This window comes from Sapajus apella, unplaced genomic scaffold (assembly GCF_009761245.1).
Source record: "Sapajus apella isolate SASKATOON/1434 unplaced genomic scaffold, GSC_monkey_1.0 scaffold3139, whole genome shotgun sequence".
NCBI classification, from domain to species: domain Eukaryota; kingdom Metazoa; phylum Chordata; class Mammalia; order Primates; family Cebidae; genus Sapajus; species Sapajus apella.
Genome location: NW_022440065.1, coordinates 33 through 6,905, shown reverse-complemented (window position 1 = coordinate 6,905; position 6,873 = coordinate 33). Strand labels below are relative to the sequence as shown.

At 60.7% G+C, this 6,873-nt stretch overlaps 1 pseudogene; it reads left to right on the top strand.

Annotated features, from left to right (window-relative positions):
* Window positions 1–247: 247 nt before the first annotated feature.
* LOC116547432 lies at window positions 248–6,601 on the top strand (annotated as a pseudogene).
* The last annotated feature ends 272 nt before the right edge of the window (window positions 6,602–6,873 follow it).

The following is a 6,873-nucleotide window of genomic DNA, read 5'->3' as shown; positions in this document are numbered from 1 at the left end:
CAGGGTTAGAGAGCAGGGCCACAAGAGGGCTTGGTGATCCAGGAGGCTTCGGAGGGAAGGACACTGGTGCTGCATCTGGAGGGGAGGCTGCAGCGGTAGGGCAAGAGGAGCAGGGTGGAGGCAGCAGCGTGTGCAGAGGCCGGGCACTGGGGCTGGGGTTGTTGAGCTGGAGTGCCCAGGAGGTGAAATGAGCGTGGGCGGGAGGGCCTCTGCTGCTGGCTGCAGGGTGGCTGAGCCAAGCGGGGAGATGGAGTTCTCCTACAGTGGTGGGGCTCTGTGCCACTCCCTCCTCCCCTCCCAGCCCAGCCAATGCCTCTCCGATGGGTCTCACAGGCTGCCCCACTCTCCTTGCTCCCGCAGGTGAGGCCTGTGCCTGGATGATTCTCCTGCCAAGGACATCATCAACTTCCCCTCAGTGCTGCCCGGCATCCTCTATGATGTGAGCCACCAGTGTCGCCTCCAGTACGGGGCCTACTCTGCCTTCTGTGACAACATGGATGTGAGTGGGCTGGGGTGGGTACCAGGATGTGGGGACCCGGCGGGAAGGCTCAGGGGGCAGCCCTCACCAGCCCATGGATGCCAGCCTGGCAGGAACCTTGCTTGACCTGGGCTGCACCCCTGAATGACACTGTGACATGTCAGAGGCCTGTGGGAGAGGCCAAGGATGGGCAGCCACAGACCTGGCTCTGAATTCTGGGTCAATCACGGATCCACTGTGACAAGTCCCTTAGCCTCCCTGGGGCTGGCTTTTAAGAGGGAAAAGGGCCAGGCGCGGTGGCTCACGCCTGTAATCCCAGCACTTTGGGAGGCTGAGGCAGGTGGATCACGAGGTCAAGAGATCAAGACCATCCTGGCCAACATGGTGAAACCCCATCTCTACTAAAAATACAAAAAATTAGCTGGACATGGTGGCACATGCCTGTAGTTCCAGCTACTTGGGAGGCTGAGACAGGAGAATGGCTTGAACCCAGGAGGCGGATGTTGCAGTGAGCCGAGAATGCGCCATTGCATTCCAGCCTGGGCAACAAGAGCGAAACTCCGTCTCAAAAAAAAGAAAAAGAGGGAAAAGGAACCTGTGTAGGGAGGGTCTGTTTATCCTGGAGAAGACTGCCTGGAGTGATCTTCTAACGGAGTGTTTCTAGAGGCGGGGCTGGGCCGGGAGAGGGGTGGACAGCTGGGGAGTGGTGTGAGCAGAGCAGCCCTGGGCCCCCCACACCACCACAGGGTCTGGAGAGGAAGGTGGGAGCAGACACAGAAGGGACCTCTGGGGGTCTGTGGACCCCTGCCATGTGGAAGGGTGTCCAGGGGGCCCTTGGGGACAGGGTGGGGGCAGGGTGGCTGGTGGCATGGGGGTAGGGTGGGGTGAGGGTGTGGCTTGTGCCTCCTCCTTGCAGAATGTCTGCCACACACTTTGGTGCTATGTCGGGACCACCTGTCACTCCAAGCTGGATTCGGCTGTGGACGGCACCTGGTGTGGGGATAACAAGGTGGGAGGTGCTCAGTCCCAGCGGTGGGAGGGAGAGGCCAGACCTCCTGCTGTGACCGGGCATCAGCCCCAGCTCACAGTCTTGCTGTACTCCTAGCAGACCCCCACTCTCTGCAGCCCAAGCCCCTATCTGCAAAATGGAGGCATTGGGAGCAGAGCTTGATTCCATGATTCCCCAGGTGTCTTCAGCTGAGTCGGCATGTGGGCTGTTTCACACCCTGCTCAGCTCCGCCCTGTGGCCTGGGCCACACGTGATGGTGATGATTGGAAGGGGCCTCTCTCACCTTCCATCCTTCCTCTCTGTGCTTTCCGTGGCCTTCTCACCTAACTTGTTCTCACTAATGTGAGGATGACTGATAGGCTTGAGGGTGGGGGTGGCTCTACCTCCATCTGTCTTGGTAGTGGTGTCTCAATGGGGAGTGGGTACCCATGGGCTTCCGGCCTGAGGCCGTGGACGGTGGCTGGTCTGGCTGGAGCGCCTGGTCCATCTGTTCGTGGAGCTGTGACGTGGCCGTGCAGAGCGCTGAGTGGCAGTGCACGCAGCCTGCATGAGTGTGGGGCCCAGGGTGCCCTGGGCGATGGGACGGAGGGACCCAAGCAGTCAGCCGATTGCAGGGGCTTGGCTTTGTCCCAGCCTCTGGCTCTTAGAAGTGTCCTCATAACGATCAGTCCGAGTGTCCAGGCCACCTTGAGTCACTTTCAAGGAGGGTTCTGGGGCTGACAGGTCCCCACTGCTGACACCTTTGCAGAGAGGGAGACACTGAGGCCCAGAGACTAGAGAGACTCATCAGAGGCCATACAGCAAAGCAGCCACCGGCTGGAGGGAGGACGGAGAGGGCAGTGGGGAAGACCGTGGGCCCTGGACCTTATATGGCTCAGGGTTTGAATCCCCTCTTCACCCCTTCTCTGGGCCTCTGTTTCCCCATTTAAACAGGGGGGTGTGAGGATGTGGTGAGTCGCAGAGCCCAGCAGTACCGTAGACCGAGGCACTGCCCAGCTGATTCCCTCTTCACGAGGCTGCCCAGGGAAGGCATGGGGTTCACGGCTAGCCCCACCCAGGGCCCTGTGCTTGGCTAAGACTGGCCTGTGGCCCTCCCTGCCTCCAGACCTCCAGGTCTGAGCAGGGTTGGGTCCAGCTACCCTGGCCTAGATGGGGTGGGTTTCAGGAGCTGTGACTTGGCAGACCTCTCAGCTGGCCGGGGCCCTGGGGGCTTTTTTTTACACCCGGGCTGGGGTAACTGCCACCAGGAGGGAGGCTGAGGACTCAAGGGCTTGTTAGAATGCTGGTGTCATGGGCTGGGGACTCAGAGCAGTCCCTCCAGTCAGTGCCAGTCATGCCTGCAGCTTGTCAAAGCTTCTCAACAGCCCTCTGCAGAGTCAGCCCCAACCCCATTTTACAGATGAGGAAACTGAGGCCCAGGGGTTGGCCAGAGACTTGCCCACAGTCACACAGCAGGTTGGAGACAGAGCTCAGGCTTCCTGCTGCCACTTCCCCGCAGGTCCTTACAAACAGGGAGGGTGTGTCTGGGCCAGAGTAGGGGCAGCCCAAGGGAGGAGACATTGTGTGCAGAGCTGGGTGGCAGGGATCTCGGGGTGCGGGTACAGGAGGAGGCCGCTCGCTCCGGGCTGTGGCCACACAGTAGCACTCACCGGGCCCTCCCTGAGTCTCCCCACAGGCCCAAATACAAGGGCAAGTACTGCGTGCGTGAGCGGAAGCGTTTCCGCCTCTGCAACCTACAAGCCTGCCCCTCTGGCCGCCCTTCCTCCTGCCACATCCAGTGCAGCCACTTTGACATTATGCTCTACAAGGGCCAGCTGCACACATGGGTGCCTGTGGTCAATGACAGTGAGTGCTGCCTCCCACGGGTACACTGAGGCTCAGAGGGCTGGGGCTTTTTGTGCCCAAGGCTACCCTGTGATGCAGCAGGAGTCTCAGTCTCCACCCCAAGCCTGGGCCATGCCGCTGTGCCCTGGGGCTGCTGCTCCTCCCAGCTCCCCAGTCTGAAGCCTTGCAGATAGCTACCAGCCCTGCCGGAGCCTCCAGCCTGCCATGGATGTGTGTCATGGAGGGGTCTTCCTGGTGGCCTCCGTAACTCCTGCCCGGGCTGTCGCTGATGGCTCTTCTACTTGGCCCCCAGTGAACCCCTGTGAGCTGCACTGCCGGCTCTCAAATGAGTATTTTGCCAAGAAGCTGCAGGATGCCGTGGTTGATGGCACCCCCTGCTACCAGGGCAGGGTCAGCTGGGACCTCTGCATCAATGGCATCTGCAAGGTGTGCCTGGTCTGGAAGAGGCTCTCCCAGCACTGCCCGCCCCTAGCCCCACTGGCAGGCCCCAGGTTCTCCCCTGGGTCCCTCCTGGTCCTCTGGCCACCCTCCCCCCATGCTCTGCCATTGGGCTTCCCAGACCCCACCCTCTATACCACTAAGGCAAAGCCCATACCAGGCCTCCTGGTACTGGAGACCCCTGCCAGTCAGGGTTCACCACCCTGCATCTCCTTGGATGCTGTGCCAGCACCACCCCAGCAGGGACACCGGAACCCAGGCAGGGGCTTGATCTCTTGCCAGCTGGCTGACCCCAGGCAGTGGTTTCCTTCCTGATAGAAGGGGTCAAATGATGTGGCACAGGTGACATGAAGGGCTCTAGCCCCGAAGGCATCTCGTCTTTGCCCATCTCGCTAGCCACCTACCTGCCCCTGCTTCTAGCCCTCTAAGCCACTGGGGTGTCTGGGCCTGGGCTCAGAGGGGGACCAGCAGGGAGGGGCCCACCACCAGCACCTCTGATGTTCGGATTCCCTGCATGCACTGGTCAGAAGCCCATGGTGAATCAGGTCCCTGCCTGTCCGCAGCCTTTGCAGAACTCACTTCTCTTGTCCCATGTGATGCTCGAGACATACCTTTAAGGGAGGGGCGGGTCTCCCCCTCTCACATCTGAGGACACTGAGGCTCAGGGAGGTAGAGAAGTTCAGCTGGGTCAGAGGCACAGCTGGGGTGGGGCAGGGCCAGAGAGAGGCCTCCTGACCCCCACTCCAGCTGTCTCCTCCTGACCCTGGCTGGCCACAGAGGGCTGACTGCCAGCACCAGGGGCCTCCCCTCTCTTGTGTGTTGCAGAATGTGGGCTGTGACTTGGAGATTGACTCCGGTGCCATGGAGGACTGTTGTGGCATGTGCCACGGCAATGGCTCCACCTGCCACACCGTGAGCGAGACCTTTGAGGAGGCCGAGGGCCTGCATATGGGGTGGGACCACTGTGGGGGATGGGTGTGCTCTTTACCTGGTGGCCACTTCCCCATCTGCCCTGGGACCCCCCATTGGCCTCGTGGTCCCCAGCCAGCCATAGATGGCTAAGCAGGGAAGACTTGTTGGGGTGGAATTCTTGTAGGAGTCAGGTACCCCTAACCCAAGCACAGAGACCTGTCCCCGTGGGGAGTCCTCTTGTCCCAGAGACCCCAGGCAGGTCCAGCTCAGCTTGTGTGCAGCCCCTGGGCCACTAGGAGGATGATGGTCTCCTCCCGAAGCTTCTGAGACCCTCAGCTCCACGCCTTCACCTTGGGTCTGCTTTGCACACGTTCGAGTGCTGACTGTGCTAGGTGATGGGGACATGCAGGTGAATCGTTCAGCCCCACAGGGGACAGAACCTTCTGTGTGGCCAGTGCAGTGCAGGGAGGCCCAGAGGACTTTGGGAGCACCGAGGAAGACGCTCCTGGCCTGGGGAAGTTAGGGAAGGTTTCCCGTGGGAGGAAAACCCTGTTGTCCTCAGATCCCAGCAGGATGCTCATTCATGTTACTATCCCTGCCTGCCTCGCTTTCCTCATCTGTGAAATGGGAACAACAATAGTACCTACATCCTAGGGTTGTTATTCATTTTACACGTGAGCAGTGCCTGGCGCGTGATGGGTGTTACAGAAGCTGGTGAATAAATGCAGCCATGTGGGCTGAGGAGGGTGACCCGGGAGAAAGGCCTGAGGACGCTGGCATTTTAGAAAGAGAATGCCAGCTGGCCCTGAGTGTTGGGTGGACCCAGCCTTGTGATGAGACCAGTTTAGGTCCCCAAGAGAGGGATGACAGGGCATGGATGTGGGGTCGGGATTTGGGGCGCTTCTGTGAGGTTTTGGTGACCTATGACATATCTGAGCAATTGGGGGAGCTCAGACTTTTAAGGTAACAGTGGAATCTTTGGCATCAGCAGGTGGGGTGCAAGTGGGGGGAGAGGTGAGGGCAGCGGGTGGGGATAGGCAACCCTGTCACCCCGAGCACAACATATACACAGCCCGTGGCCGGCAGGGTATGTGGACGTGAGGCTGATCCCAGCTGGCGCACGTGAGATCTCCATACAGGAGGCTGCTAACTTCCTGGCACTGCAGAGCGAGGACCCAAAGAAGTACTTCCTCAATGGCGGCTGGATCATCCAGGGGGACGGGGACTACCAGGTGGCAGGGACCACCTTAACATACGCACGCAGGGGCAACTGGGAGAATCTCACGCCCCTGGGTCCCACCAATGAGCCTGTCTAGATTCAGGTGTGTACTTCCCGAGGCCAAGGAGGGGGGAGCAGAGGCGGAGACCCCAGGCCCATGGCAGGGTCTCATCCTGGAGGAGTGAGCCCTGGGGCAGTCACAGAGCCTGGCTCTCAGCCAGGCCCTCCTGCTGTAACCTCTGCCTCAGTTCCCCCATCTTTTAAAATGGCCCCGTGATGTAGCTGCAGTTCAGAGGTGGCTGGGGTCAGCTCCTCCAGGCCTGGGTGGATGGAGAGGATGCCTTGTGCTCATGGGGCCCGCCTGCCTGCCCAGCTGCTGTTCCAGGAGAGCAACCTCGGGGTGCGCTATGAGTACACAGTCCACAGGGAGGCAGATGGCCATGGCGAGGTCCCACTGCCCGAGTTCTCCTGGCACTACGGACCCTGGACCAAGTGCACTGTTACCTGTGGCACAGGTGAGAAGAGGGGCAGGCACAGCCCTGCCAGCAGGGGCTTTGGCTCTGGACAGGGACGCTGGCTTCAGCCTCCAGCTCACTGCTGGGCCACCACGGGTCTGGAGACTTGCTTCTCTGAGCCTCAGTTCCCCATCTGTGAAAGGAGGCTGGCAGTTGCCCCATGTCCCATGCCCACTGGGAGGTAAATGGATGAGACAGGTGGGGGCAGCTTGCGGTGAGTGCTCAGCGTGCCCCAGCTCTTGGCGTTCTCTGTCCAGGGGGCACAGGTCCCTCTCAATTTTGTCCTGGCTCAGCTCCAGCAGGCCTCGTGCCTGCATTTCTACTGTGTCCTGGAGACGACCACCCAACCCCCACAGAGCCTTAGCAGTGGGCCTGTAGGGGCACTGCTCCCCTTCTCCAGGCCCTCCAGTGGTCCAGAGCCTGGGGCTCCCTGGTGGCCACCCCATGAGGGACTTCC